Raw genomic sequence first — 14349 nt, 5'->3', positions numbered from 1 at the left:
AAAACATCTGGACTCAGACTTTATGAAGAAAATACAGCTGTAGCCTACTGGGTGGCAGAAAAGGTTTTTCTCATTTTGCCTGGTCAGAGAGGTGGTCCTGGTTTCTGGTCAGAGTGGGAAGCAACATTCGGTGTGGTTGGTTTGTAGGCAAAGTTGCAACGGGTGTTGGACGCATGGGCATGCAGAATGAGGAAGTGTACAGATGGCAACCATTTGGGGAACAGATGAGCCACAGCCAGTGGCCAGGTACATGGATGTGCAAGAGGGAGATGGGTGTGCCTATGTGAGTAAAGGATTTTTAGAATCGCAGAGGGTCACAACCAGAGGTCCATGGGAATCATGATCAACAGGCTGAAGCTGCAAGATCATCAGAACTGTGGTACATTCTGGGTGTTTGGCTAGTGCAAATAAGGACCAGATGTGCCAGCACACTGCTGACCCGACCACGCAGCTGCTACAGACATCCAGGAGATCCGCCCTCCTGCAATCTCCCTGCGGACACCTCGGCTGACAAGTGTAACATTGTGATACACTGCAAAGGAATGCTCAAAGAAATTTTTTCATTATCATAGTATCAAGGGTGAATTTGGAACTGGAAGGCAATAACCTGGCACATTGCCCTAGACTGAACTATAATGATTGCCACTTCCAAAATCCAGCTACTGGTCTATAAATGTTGGTTTACATAGGAAGACATATAGGATAAGGGTCAGCAAGCCAAGGATTGTAAAACAGAATAATCAGCACAGAGATGCAAAGGGAAGGCCACACAGTGAGGAAGGGACAACTGGCTTTCCCACAGTCCATTTACAGTAATTACCCATGCAAGGAGCTACACTACGGTAGCCACCGGTGATAAGACTGGCAGCCATTGCCCTTCCATCTCTGGAAACATCTGTCTAAACAAAACCTCACAAGCCAGGACTTGCTCTCAAACAACCTCCCCTCTCCACCATGAGCTCCTACTACAGCTTTTCAGAAAAACATCATATTAAGGATTGGTGAATGTCTGGTGACAAAGCTGTTTATGCAACATCTGAATACGAAAAGGGAAGATAATTTGGGAAAGCTTATTTCTACATTTTGCATAACCCACTTCCGGATTAAACAGTCCAAACAACCTCAAAACAACGCTGAAAAGTGCAGTGTAGAGTGATGGAAGGGACCACTCCCAGTGCTATTTTGTGCTCCTAAAACTTGGAGGTATTAGTCGGAGGTGTCCTGTAATGATCTTTCACAACAACGTGATTTTTCCTCCAAACTATATGTGGAAATTTTTACATCATTTTAATGGTGATATTTTGTTTCATTATACAGAAGTACCAAGTGAATTCAATCTCTTATGTATCTTCAGGTTGTAATTTACAATTTTATTATTGTAAATATTCTTGGAATATGTTCCCTTCTGAAACCATCTTTCCCATTTGTGCAATTACACTGTAAAGATATAAATTCTGAAAATTGGAATTACTAGTTCCAAAATAATGCACATTATACCCTTTGATACATATTGACAAATTCCTCTCAGAAATGTTGCACCTGTATTTTTCCCACCAGCTAACCACTGGTTTTCATTCCCACTTTTTTTAAAGATTTTATTTATTTATTCTGACAGAGATAGAGACAGCCAGCGAGAGAGACACAAGCTTGGGGGAGTGGGGAGAGGAAAGAAGCAGGCTCCCAAGCGGAGGAGCCTGATGTGGGGCTAGATCCGGGAGCGCGGGATCACGCTGTGAGCTTGAGAAAACCGAGCGCTTACCACGCTGTGCCACCCAGGCGCCCGGTTTTCCATTCCCTTACTGACACTGAGTTTTATTAATGTTTCACTGTTGCTCACCTGGATCAGTAAGGAAGCAGCGACCTGGGATGGTTTTGATTTTGAATGGCTGTTCCGCCATATAAACCATAAGTCATAGGCAATTGTAATGTAAGAAAAACTAAGAAGAAAACATGATCAAATGAAGAAACCTATAGATCAACTAAGATACCAACAAAAAGACATTAGTTTTGAAGATGAAAAAGATACAGAAGGTGTATCTCTCCTCCCCCAAATCCACCTATAAAATCCCAAATAAATGCGCAATTGTTGAAGGAACTTGACAAAACAAGCACCTTCTGAAACCCCATTTTTATTAAACAAGACGGTTGGCGGTGGTGCCAGCTTCGACAGCGGACGCTCTTGACGCCTTCCGTAGGATTGTTTGATACGCAGTAAATATTAATTTTACTTGATTTACTTTATTAAGGCTATTTGCAGGACACCTAGTCTGGTTAACTTCCCTGCTCACGACAAACTTTTTCCAGTGGCGATTGCACCTTACAGGTTTCTCTACTGTGCGTTTTCTTATGTCTGCAGATGGCACTTTTGCTAGGACTCATCTAAGAAAGCATATTACCTGGAGCATTTCTTTTGTGCACACACCAATGAATGAGATTTCTCACCGAAGAAGTCCTAGCCACACCATTTTAAGATAGCTGCACTGCCATATAGCCTTATGACTTAAGGGTTTGGAACTCCAGTTATAAAGTTGCTTTCTTATGTGAACTCCAGTGACCATAAATACATTGCTGCTAAGAGCCTGGGCAATACTAATAACAAATAAACTGCCAAAATGTGTAGTATAACACAATAAATGTTTGTTTTCTTACTCCAAGGAAAACAAGGTACAACACAGGTCAAGACAGCCACCTTTGCCTTGCAGTCCAGGCACACTCAGGTCACTATGACCCAGGAAGATGGCTGCGGAGGACATGCAAGATGTTTCTAAGGGCCAGGCCTGGAAGTAACTTATATTACTTTTGCTCGTAGTCTGCTGCTTGGGAACTCTATCACACTGGACCAGCTCTTAACTGCAAGGGGGCTGGGAAATGGAGTCTCTCTGGACCAAGAAATGGAACCAGCAAGATGAACACACAGTAGCCATGCCTGAAAATATCACTTCATAGAGCTTCTCCTGTGTAGAAAATCTAATGGATTTGAAAGCCGCAAAGGAATCGACTAATATTCTTACCACACTAAGAACATAAGCACTCTTTAAATATCTTTCTAGTGGGTACTCTCTTTAAAAATCTACAGATTTTGGCTGGCCTAAAAGTCCTCACTGTACCCATCTCAATTATAATTTCCTTCCTGGGCATATCATTCACAGAAATTTGATCTCCAATTATCGTCATTACCACAAACTGTCCATCTATGGAATTATCACTACTTTGCCCCTGTCATGTGACAGTTGGTGGGAGTTTTGCAGAGTTCTTGAGATCCACAGCAGTTCCCTGGAATACTCTTATGAACCCTTGCTTCAGAGCTGCAGAATGACATCATGGGTGGCAGCGTCCTTGTCCTCTGCTGCCCCAGCCCTCCCAGCGACTGGTAAGCCTCCATCACCTGGAATACATGGACTTGCTTGCTTTCCTGATTGGCCTTGGAGAATTACACTGAGAACGTTTCTGTCCTCTCACGCAGTGTCTTTGATGAGTGAAGAAGGTCACAACTACTAACTAAAGTCACTGCCATGCTCACGACACGTATGTGGCACTGCAGCTGCATGTGCTCTCTGGTGGCAGAAGAATTATGGAGTTACGACTGAAGCCCTTCCCACATTCTTTTTGCACTTATAGGGCCTCTCTCCTGTGTGGACTCTGAGATGCACATGAAGATCTGAATTCCGACTAGAAACCCTTACCACACTCGTCACATTGCTCTGACTTCTCTCTGGTGTGGTCTCTTTGATGTAAGTGAAAATATGAGCTATAACTGAAGCCTTTACCGCACTCACATTTGTAAGGCTTTTCTCCTGTATGGGTCTCTGGTGAGTGTGAAGAACTGAACTGTATGCCAAAACCGCTCGCTGCACGTTCATTTGTGGGGCTTCTCCCGGTGTGAACTCTTTGGTGAATGTGGAGGTGTGTGCTTTGTGGCTGGAAGCCCTTGCCACTCGCCGCACCTGTAAGGCTTCTCCCTGTGTGCAGCCTCCGGTGGACTTGAAGAACAGAGCTTGAACTGAAGCATTTGCCACCTCACTGCATTTGTAGGGCTTCTCTCAGTGTGGACTCTCTGGTGGACCAAGATTGGAGGTCTGATCGGAAGCCCTTCCCACACTCCTCTCACATTTATAGGGCTTTCCTGTGTGTACTCCCTGATGAAGACCTAAAGCAGCGACCTAAATCCGAACCCCTTCCCACACACGTCACATCTGTAGGGCATCTCCCCCCGTGTGGACCGGTGATGGTTGTGAGAAGGGGAGTTGCGCCTGAAGACCTTGCCACATTCAAGACATTTCTAGGGTTTGTCTCCTGGGGGCCTTTTTGATATCTGGGAAGGTCTGGGCTCCTACAGCTGCAGCCCTCTGCCCTCTTCCCATTCGTAAGCTTTGTCATCCTGAATGAGTTTTACAGTGGTGTATGAGTATCTGAGCTCTGACTAAAGTCCTTTCCACTGGTCACATCTACCAAGACTTTTCTCCTATCTGCTGGCTGTGATGAACAGGGGGTCTCTTCATCTCTGAAGCCCACCCATGGTTCTTCCCATTTGACAGGCTGTGGAACCACAGGGACCCGTTATGTTGTTTGACTGCTGATTTCATATAGCCAAGTGTTTCCCACACCAGTCAGTGTATCTATAGAAGGTTCCCTCTTCTTTTTACATTCTTTGGGAATCCCTACATGATCACGTGATGTCTGACTGGTGCTGTCATCACACTGAGCACATCCACACACTTTCTCTTCACATGGATTCTCTCACACTGTCCTCGAGAATTCGAGGCTCCGTCATCACGTTGGCTCCCTTCCCAAGATTCGGGTTAAGGACTTGTGTCAGGCCTTTCCCTGCTGTGCCACCTTGCTTTTCTAAATTAATGGCACTTATTACACAGTTTTCTTCTTCAGAAATCTGAAGAGACGCTCCATCCCACTCTTCACAGAGGAAACATCCCCCTAAATGCTGGGGACAATCTCCCTGAAGATTCATGACATACTCACAGCTCACAGTTAATTCACTGACCCTTTGTTTCCAAATCTGCCAGCAGTAGAGCACTTCTTACGGGAGAGATAACTCAGCCCTTTGCCCTGAAGATGTGAAATGTTGTTTTTAATCACCACTGTCTCCTATGAGGAGAAAGAGAATTTGGCTAAAGAGAACAAGTAAGTTATCCTGCAGGGTTTGAGAAATGAAGTAGAGGATGGAGTGGGAAGCTATGCTGGCTCACTATTGATCCCTGAAACAATCAGAATCCTGGGACTTCTAATCCATGGGCTGCCAATTAAAACTCACATGTTGCACGGGGAAATGAAAAAGAAATCTTGGGAACAATTTGCCAAAGAAAATTCACCTCCCTTCTACGAGCAGCTGATAAAGCACCTTTAATCACTTTGCTACAAAGAATGGGGAAGGGTGGCAGGATGGCTCAAGTCGGTTAAGCATCGGACTCTTGTTGATTTACCTACCGGCTCAGGTCACGTCTCAGGGTTGTGAATTGAGAGCTCACACTGGGCTCCATGCTGAGCATGAACCCTGCTTGGGATTCTCCCTCTCCTTCTCTCTCTGCCCTCTCCCACTCGCACACTCTCGAAGCAAATAAAAAAAAGGGGGGGAGGAAGACTATACGATTTATGGTGCGTGTGTGTGTGTGTGTGTGTGTGTGTACAATACAATAATGGGAGTGCTAGACATGGTGACAGACACAAAAGCATCTAAAGACCTTCCCAAGACACCATATAAAGTTGCAGAAACAAACAGCAAAGTCTTGTCTCACTAATCCCCCTGCCTTCACATTACTGTCACATAAAGAGGTGGGATTATCGTATGCGTTTCTGCACAACCTGCCCAACTGTATGTGGTCAGCATAAAACTGGCAATGGGGTTGATATAGGGATAACATTGTCAAATATCGTCCTGGGGTTTGATGGGGAGGCCATGCACACCTTTGAGGCAGGCTTAAAAAGAGACATCCTTTTCTCCTGAGGTTCTCTGGATTCCATGAAGATAAAGTCCGCCAAGATCCGTAATCCATCCAGTGATTTCTTTCTTTCTTTCTTTTTTTTAATAAGTAATCTCTACTCCCAATGTGGGGGCTTGAAGCTCATGATCTTGAGATCAAGAGTCACATCACTCTGGAAATCAATAATCCATTTCTTTAACATCTCCTCTTTAGATAATGCAGAATCTCAAATACCCACTTGTTATGAGAATGGGCAATGTGGGACACTATTGAGTAGCCTGGCCTGAGCTCAAGATTGTAGCTTCAGGGCCATAAAACATAGGGAGATGAGGCAGAAGAGGGTAGTCACACCCTTAGCACCCAAAACAGGCTTCAAGAATGGCATGAACACTATGGTGAACCATCTGGACACTCTCTGGTTCAAGGTGGTGGTTTCTGAGTCATCTTATTGAGTAAGCGTTGGTATATTGTAAAGGTGGTGTCTAGAAAGGGGTCTTTGAGCTGCCCACCACAAGAAGGCCCCTAAAAGACGTTTTCTAGTTATTTTGACCATATCCATAGTAAGAAAAGCATTTGCACTGTGACCGGTATGCCTCGTAGACACAGACTGTTAACTAAAACAGTTTACCAGCTGATACTTACCTTACTAGGTGCAACGTGCTGACAAATTCTTTTTGTGTTCTGGTCCATTAACCAATCTTGCCTTTTTAAAAACTGGCGATGATTATGATGAAACAGCTTGATTTCAGACTCACTGACAGTGTTGAATCCTGCAGACTAGCCACACCACGTCATAATCTATAGACATAATGGTACTTACTTTCCATGGTTATTTAAAAAGCGCAGGAGTCTAGGGTGCCTGGGTGGCTCAGTTGGTTAAGTGTCTGACTCTTGATTTTGGTTAGGGTCCTTGATCTGGGGTTGTGGATTGAGCCCTGCAATGGGCTCCATGCTGAGCCATGGAGCCTGCTTAAGGTTCTCCCACTCTCTCTCTGCTCCCCATCTCCACTTCACATATGCACATGCACACTTTCTCTCTCTCTCTAGAACCAAAACTAAAACACCCAGATAAGGAGGTTTACATCCTGCTTCTTACAAGCTAGTAACCATGGGCAAGTTATTTAACTTCTCTGTGCCTCAGCTGTTTCCTCTGTAAAAGAAGAATATCTCATAAGCTAAACCAGGTAATACATATTTGTGTATGAGCCTCTGAGAAATTAAAATTGGATATTTATCAGCGAGAAAGCAAATAAGCGACACTTATACAGTATTCACTATCCACCCAGATCTGGTTTAGTTCCTTTAACACTAGCTAACCCAAAACACTGGTTTTCTCCAAGAAGCAACCAAGGCCCATGCCAGTGTTGAATGCAACTCAGCCTCGCTTTGGGAAACATGAGCAGATGACAGCCTAAAAGCGAGAGAGGTAGGGTGGCCTCCTAACTGTATTGGAGGCCCATGGGCCGAGGTAAGATGTGGAGTTCCCTCAGCTCAGCACCTCACCGGGGGGCCAGTCACGCACATTAATCTGTTAAAAACTCACTACTTCAGGGGTCTCCTTGGTGTGTGTGTCTACGGGTATTCTCTGCAGTGGCCAAAGTTTCTCTTTGTGCTCCCTGGAATACTGTATGTGGTTTGAGCTGATTATTTGAGGGGTGCAGGACCAGTGGTTTGCTGTAGTTACCTGAGGCTGTGTCCTCACCCACTGAACAAGGTTCCTGAAGTTCTCCAGCATCACGTCCTGGTACAGATTTATCTGGGCCTTGTCCAGTAAGCGCCAGCTCTTCCTCCCGTGAAGACCACAGCGCCTTGAAGGTCACGGTTTCCTGAAACATCAAGCACACGCCACATGGGTCATCCACAGATGACCACACTGGCAGAAGAGGCACAACTGGAAGCTTCGCGGGTCATTAGGTTGTTGTCTTTCTGCTCCAAACTCTCCCAGTTTAAACTATGCCAATGGGAGCCACGACTCTGCAAATCACACTTTGAATCTGGCAGAACTTGGCTCTGCCCTGTGAGGGTTCTGCCACTAGGGGCGCAGGAGGGACTCTGCAAGGTTGGGGGGAGAAAGAAGGACTGTTCCTGCCGGTTTGCCTCCTGTTCTGGGAGTATCACCTCTGTAATGCTAAGTTCCGCTGGTGGCAGCAGTCCCCTTTCCCTAGCAGTATCCCAGAGTGGGTCCTGACCTAGGCTTCTTCGCTGAGCTCTGAGACCTGCAAGCCAGCCAACCCCTCTTCCTGGATTCTGCATTTCAGCTCACAAGGCCCCTTCTCTCCAGTTTCAAGTTCCGTGATTTAATCTCTCCTTGGTTCCCTCAGCCAGGTTGGTAGTTACTTCCCACAGTTGGTACTTCCATGATATTGTAGAGTTCTCTCTTTACCTCAGTTACCTGGCTCACAACTCCATACCTCGTCAACAATTCCATTAAATTCTTCCTGTTCAAAATAGCCAGTGTCCTTTTTGTGGCTCTGAACGGATACCACTTACTAGTGCAAAGAAATGAAACATAGAAGAAATTCAAAGTTTCGGGTAGAACAAGGTTTTTCTACTTCTTTTCTCCACATTTGCCTGCGTCCCCGTTAACCATCCACAGTCACACAAAGAATGTTCCAATAAACATCCATGAACATCTGTCTTTGATACTTATAAGCACATTTCTATAAAATAAATTCCTAGACCAAAGACTACTTATTACTTGAGTATGCATATTTTACATTTTGACTGATATTATCCAAATTGTCTCCACCAAAAAGTTTGTGCGATACCTAGCCTAGCGGTGGCCGGGTGTTCATTCCCTATCGTACATCAAGACTTGATATTTTATTTTCTCTGTCATGGCAGATTAATCTATTTCTATTGGACTAAGCAGACAAGGCAACTAAAAGCACTGGCTGCCATATTAAAAAAGTAAAAAGGAAATTATTAGGACAATTGGAAGCACTTTGGGTATCAGTAACTAAGTATTAAAAAACATTAGAATCAATGGTGAATTATTAGCTCACACAGTAGTTCTGTTTTAATTTTCTGAGGAACCTCCTCTACTGTTTTTTCCATAGTGGCTGCACTAAGTACTGGAAATTCCCACCAACAGTGCACAAGGGTTCCCTTTTCTCCCACACATCCTGGTCAACACTTGTTTCTTGTGTTTGTTGATTTTAGCCATTTGACAGGTGTAAGGTGGTATCTCATTGTGGTTTTTAAAAGATTTTGTTATTTACTTGAGAGAGCACGATCGGGAGAAGGGGCAAGAGGGCGAGGGAGGGAAGCAGATTTTCCGCTGCGCAGGAGCCCAACGTGGGCCCTCGATCCTAAGACCCTGGGATCATGACCTGAGCTTTGAAGAGCAGATGCTTAACACTGGAGCCACTGAGGCGCCCATCATTGTGGTTTTGATTTATTTTGCTGATGATGAGTGATGTTGAGCATCTTTTGCCATGTGTTTTGTTGGCCATCTGCCGTCTTCTTTGGAAAAATGTCTATTAGGTGTGCGCTGCTGATTTTCATTGCATTATTTGGGATTTACTTTTTAGTGTTGAGTTGTGTAAGTTTTTTTTTAAGTTTTTATTTATTTGGCTGACAGAGAGAGAGACAGCCAGCTGAGAGGAACACAAGCAGGGGAGTGGGAGAGGAAGAAGCAGGCTTCCCAGTCCGGCAGGGAGCCCGATGCGGGGCTCGATCCGGACCCTGGGGATCACCCTGAGCCAAAGGCAGATCTTGCGACGCTGAGCCACCCAGGCGCTCTGTGTAAGTTCTTTATATGTTTTGGATATTATTAACCCCTTACTCCAGGAGATATGGCATCTGCAAATATTTTCTCCCATCAGTAGGCTGTCTTTTGGTTTTATTGCTGATTTCCTTCTCTGGGCAAAAACTTTTATTTTTGGTGTAATCCCAATAGTTTAATTTTGCTTTAAGTTTTCCTTCCCAGAGGAGGAGACATACCCAGAAAAATGCTTCTATGGCTAATGTCTAAGAAACAACTGCCTAGGTTTTCTTCTAGGAACTTAAATGGTTTCAGACCTCACATTTAGGTATTTAATCCATTTTGAGATTACTTTTATGCATGGCATTTACGCGAGAAATGAAAACACTAATTCAAGAAAGATATAGCACCCCTATATGTTCCTGCAACATGTGTTACAATAGTCGAATCACGGAAGCAACCCAGAGGTGCCCATCGTATAGATGAATGGATAAAGAAAGATATAAAATTCTGAAAGAGAGTGACATCAGCAACATGGTAGAATAGGAGTTTTCTACAATCATCCCTTTACCCCATAGAGCATTGATTTTGACAACCATCCATGAAAAAGAGTACCTTTCTGGAAGTCCAGGAGTCCAACAAAGTTCCAGCACACCTTTGTTGTTTTTTATTATTATTTTTAAAATTATGTTCAATTAGACAACATATTATACATCATTAGTTTTTTTTTAAAGATTTGGATACAGAAAATATGGTATATACATACAGTGGAATATTATTCAGCCTTAAAAAGGAGATCCTGCCATTTTAACATTTAGCTTTGTAAATAAAATTCTGAAAGAGAGTGACATCAGCAACATGGTAGAAAAGGAGGCAGACGCTTAACGACTGCGCCACCCAGGCGCCCCTATACATCATTAGTTTTTGATATAGTGTTCAAAGATTCCTTAGTTGCGTGTAACACCGAGACCAACACACCTTTGAAGCAAAAATAGACACACTGAAAAGGGTAAGAACAGTTTCACTTTACCCCACAACACTACTCCCCCAAAGTGGCACAGCTTAGTGGCAAGAGAGATCCTCTTTATTTCTCTCATGGGGAAAAGTGAAAGTATGTGAGTGAGTACCTGTCTCGCCCAGCTGTGTGGGATGCTGCCCCAAAAGCCCACTTCTTTCTGTCCTCACCCACAACATTTAGGCGATTTGGACTATTGAGAGAGGCTGGGAGCACAGAAACCAGGATTAAGAACTCATCAAAGGGATGCTACCAACCACTCTGCAGTTCATCCCACGAACCCCTTTTCAGAACCCATCAGGAAGCCTGCCCATAAGCTGCTGGGAACACGCCATCTGTGGACCTCCTTTCCAACTGGCTCACAGACATCCTCCCCCGCAACAATGCTCTGCACACCTCACTGCCCTGAACGTGGCTGGCTGCTGATATGTGCTCCCCAGGATGGTGAGTGCAAGCCTTTGCAGATGGCTAGTGAGCACCTGCAGAAAGCCATCCCAACCCTGTGAGATTGGGAGAAAACTCATGAATTTGAGCATTTCAGAGAATGCCCTGGGAAAACAAGTGGGAAGCTCTCATCATTCGACCTGGCTTTGAGGGATCAAGAGAAGGCATACATTTTAAGAACTTTCCCCAAGAGGGAACAAAAGGTATAGAATGGGCAGGCACATCCATAGAACGGGTTTAAGAAATCCTCAAAATTCTTGGCCAAACTGACTGGTGAAGCTATTTCTCTCCTGAAGCCAGTCAGTAAAGACTGAAGATGGTGTCTTCATTAAATGCAAAACCAGCAATGCAAGACTCCAAGAAACACAAAAAAATCAAGGAAATATGATACTACCACCAAAGAAACAATAATTTTCCAGTAACCAATCCCATAGCAAGGAGGTCTAAGAATTACCCAACAAAGAATTCAATATAATTTTTTAAAGAAAGCTCAGCAAGCTACCAGAGAACACAGACAACTCAATTAGATCAGGAAAACAATATGTGAACATAACTAGGAGCCGAGCAGAGAAATAGAATTTTTTTTTTAAAAAAGAGTTGAACACATTCTAGAGCTAAAGAATAAAGAATGAATGAAATGGAAAAAAACACAATAGAGAGTGTCAAAATGAATTTGATCAAGCAGAGCAAAGAATCTGTGAACTTGAAGACAAGTTGTTTGAAATTATCCAGTCAGAGGAGAAAAATATCATATGTTCTCACTTATATGTGGAATCTAAAACAAAAAAACCAAATGCATAGAAACAGAAAAGATTTGTTTCCAGAGGCAGGGAATGAGGAATTGTTGAAATGGGTGGGAGTAATCAAAAAGTAAAACCTCAAGTTATATATTAAGTCATGCAGATGTAATGTACAGCATGGTGACCATAGATAATAATACAGTATCGTATATTTGAAAGTTGCTAAGAGAGTAGATCTTAAAAGTTCTAGTCATCAGAAAAAATTGTAACTATGTGTAGTAATGGATGTTAACTGGACTTATTATGATGATACTTTAACACATATACATATATTGAACCATTATGTTGTACACCTATAACTAAAATAATGTTATGTCAATTACATCTCAATTTTTTAAATCAGAAAAAAAGTTAATGAAAAATGGTGAATTACAGTAGCTTTATTTTTATGGCACTTTATACTTTTCAAAGTGTTGTTCTATACATTATTTTATTTTGCCAGTTTTATTCAATATGCAAATGTAATTTATAGATAATAGATCATCAAACCTAAATCAAAAAAGTCTTGAATTATCTTGCTAAACTTGAACTTTTTTTTTTTAAGATTTTATTTATTTATTTGACAGAGATAGAGACAGCCAGCGAGAGAGGGAACACAAGCAGGGGGAGTGGGAGAGAAAGAAGCAGGCTCATAGCGGAAGAGCCTGATGTGGGGCTCGATCCCATAACACTGGCATCACGCCCTGAGCCGAAGGCAGACGCTTAACCGCTGTGCCACCCAGGCGCCCCTAAACTTGAACTTTTAACTCAATAAGAATTATATATGATCATCCCAATTCTGCATCAGAGTTCTCTGAATTAATGAGGTTTTGCTCCATTGTACCTATAATAGATCTGACAATTTTATGGCCATCTTATATCCCAGAGTGCCACTTCCACCTACACATTAGTAATAAATACTGCTTCTTCGTCTAGGAAATTTTGTCCAAACAGAGCATCCCATTTAAAGAAAAAAAAATAGTGGCAATGTCAAAAGCTGGCAAGGATGCAGAGAAACTGCATCATACATTTTTAAAAAAATATTTTATTTATTTATTCGACAGAGATAGAGACAGCCAAGGAGAGAGGGAACACAAGCAGGGGGAGTGGGAGAGAAAGAAGCAGGCTCATAGCAGAGGAGCCTGATGTGGGGCTCGATCCCATAACGCCGGGATCACGCCCTGAGCCAAAGGCAGACGCTTAACCGCTGTGCCACCCAGGCGCCCCTGCATCATACATTTCTGTTGGGAATTTCTTTGGAAAGAATTTTGACAGTTCCTTAAAGAGCTAAACATGTACTTACCATACACCCCATCTACTGCAGTCCTGGACATTTACCACCGAGAAATAAAAAATTAATGTACAGACACACGTAAAAAATCTGTACATGAATGTTAATATTTATTTATAATAGCAAAAAAGAAACAATCAAAATATTCCTCAATAGGTAAACGGTTAAACAAACTCTGGCACGTCCACATTAGGGAATACCACTCAGCAATAAAAAGCAGTGGATTGTTGATACATGCAACTACTTGGATGGATCTTGAGATCATTTTGCTGAGTGAAAAAGCCAACCTACTGTATCATTTCAATTATATAACATTCTCAAAATGACCAAATTACAGAGGTGGAAAATGGAGTTGCGGCATGCTGCTACCATCCAGCATCCCGAGAGAGTGTCTTATTGCATATTGCTAGCCTGGGAAAAGATCAAAATTCAAAGTATGGTTTCTACTCAGTGGGTACTGCTTTCACACCATTGTAAATGGAACCACTGTAAGTCAGAGCATGTCTGTACTTATTAGGTGAACAGTGGGCTGGCTGGATGGCTACTGTGGGCTCTGCCGCCTCCCATTGCATATAAGAATTCTTTTACTCTGAAAAATCTTTGCTTTTATCTTATTCTAATATATGTGAAACTTCAAAACTGACATTACTAAATATTCTTTTTCCTTTCATGGAGAGAGCATCTGTTATATAAGAGATCATATAGTCTGATTTGTGGTAATGGTTTCCTTGTTTTAAGCCCTGTTTTTACATATTTGCTGTTATTTCTTTTTGTTTCCTTCTCCAAAGGGAAACTAATCCAGGATTTTTGCTGTGGTTTAATTTAAGGGAATATGGTTTCTTGTTCAAATATTTCCAGTCCCTTCTATGAAGTATTCTTGCCCCCCCCCATGACCCTGTATCCAACCTAGGCTTCAAATAATAATTCTACTTTACAGGAAATTTAGAAGATTGGGGGAGAAAGTGTAAGAAGGCCATTAGACAAATGCAGACTTGGATACCTAAGGTGACATCTTGACTTCTACAACAGCCCAAGAACATGAAAAGTGATGGTGGTGTGTGTTGGGGAGGGTAGATACGGTTTTAGAATAAATAAGTTTCAGGTAAGATGATCAAATACAATTAATCTGTTTGGATATTGATTGGAATAAACTAGCTGTAAAAAGCATTTTTTTCAAT

At 42.7% G+C, this 14349-nt stretch overlaps 1 pseudogene; it reads right to left on the bottom strand.

Annotated features, from left to right (window-relative positions):
- Positions 1-3494: 3494 nt before the first annotated feature.
- The window catches only part of LOC121103545, a 21897-nt pseudogene continuing 11042 nt past the window's right edge, over positions 3495-14349 (bottom strand).

The sequence above is a fragment of the Ursus maritimus genome, unplaced genomic scaffold (genome assembly GCF_017311325.1).
Source record: "Ursus maritimus isolate PB19 unplaced genomic scaffold, ASM1731132v1 scaffold_19, whole genome shotgun sequence".
Classification (NCBI taxonomy): domain Eukaryota; kingdom Metazoa; phylum Chordata; class Mammalia; order Carnivora; family Ursidae; genus Ursus; species Ursus maritimus.
Note: the sequence above shows the minus strand (reverse complement) of the source record. Positions and strands in the feature narration are given on the sequence as shown.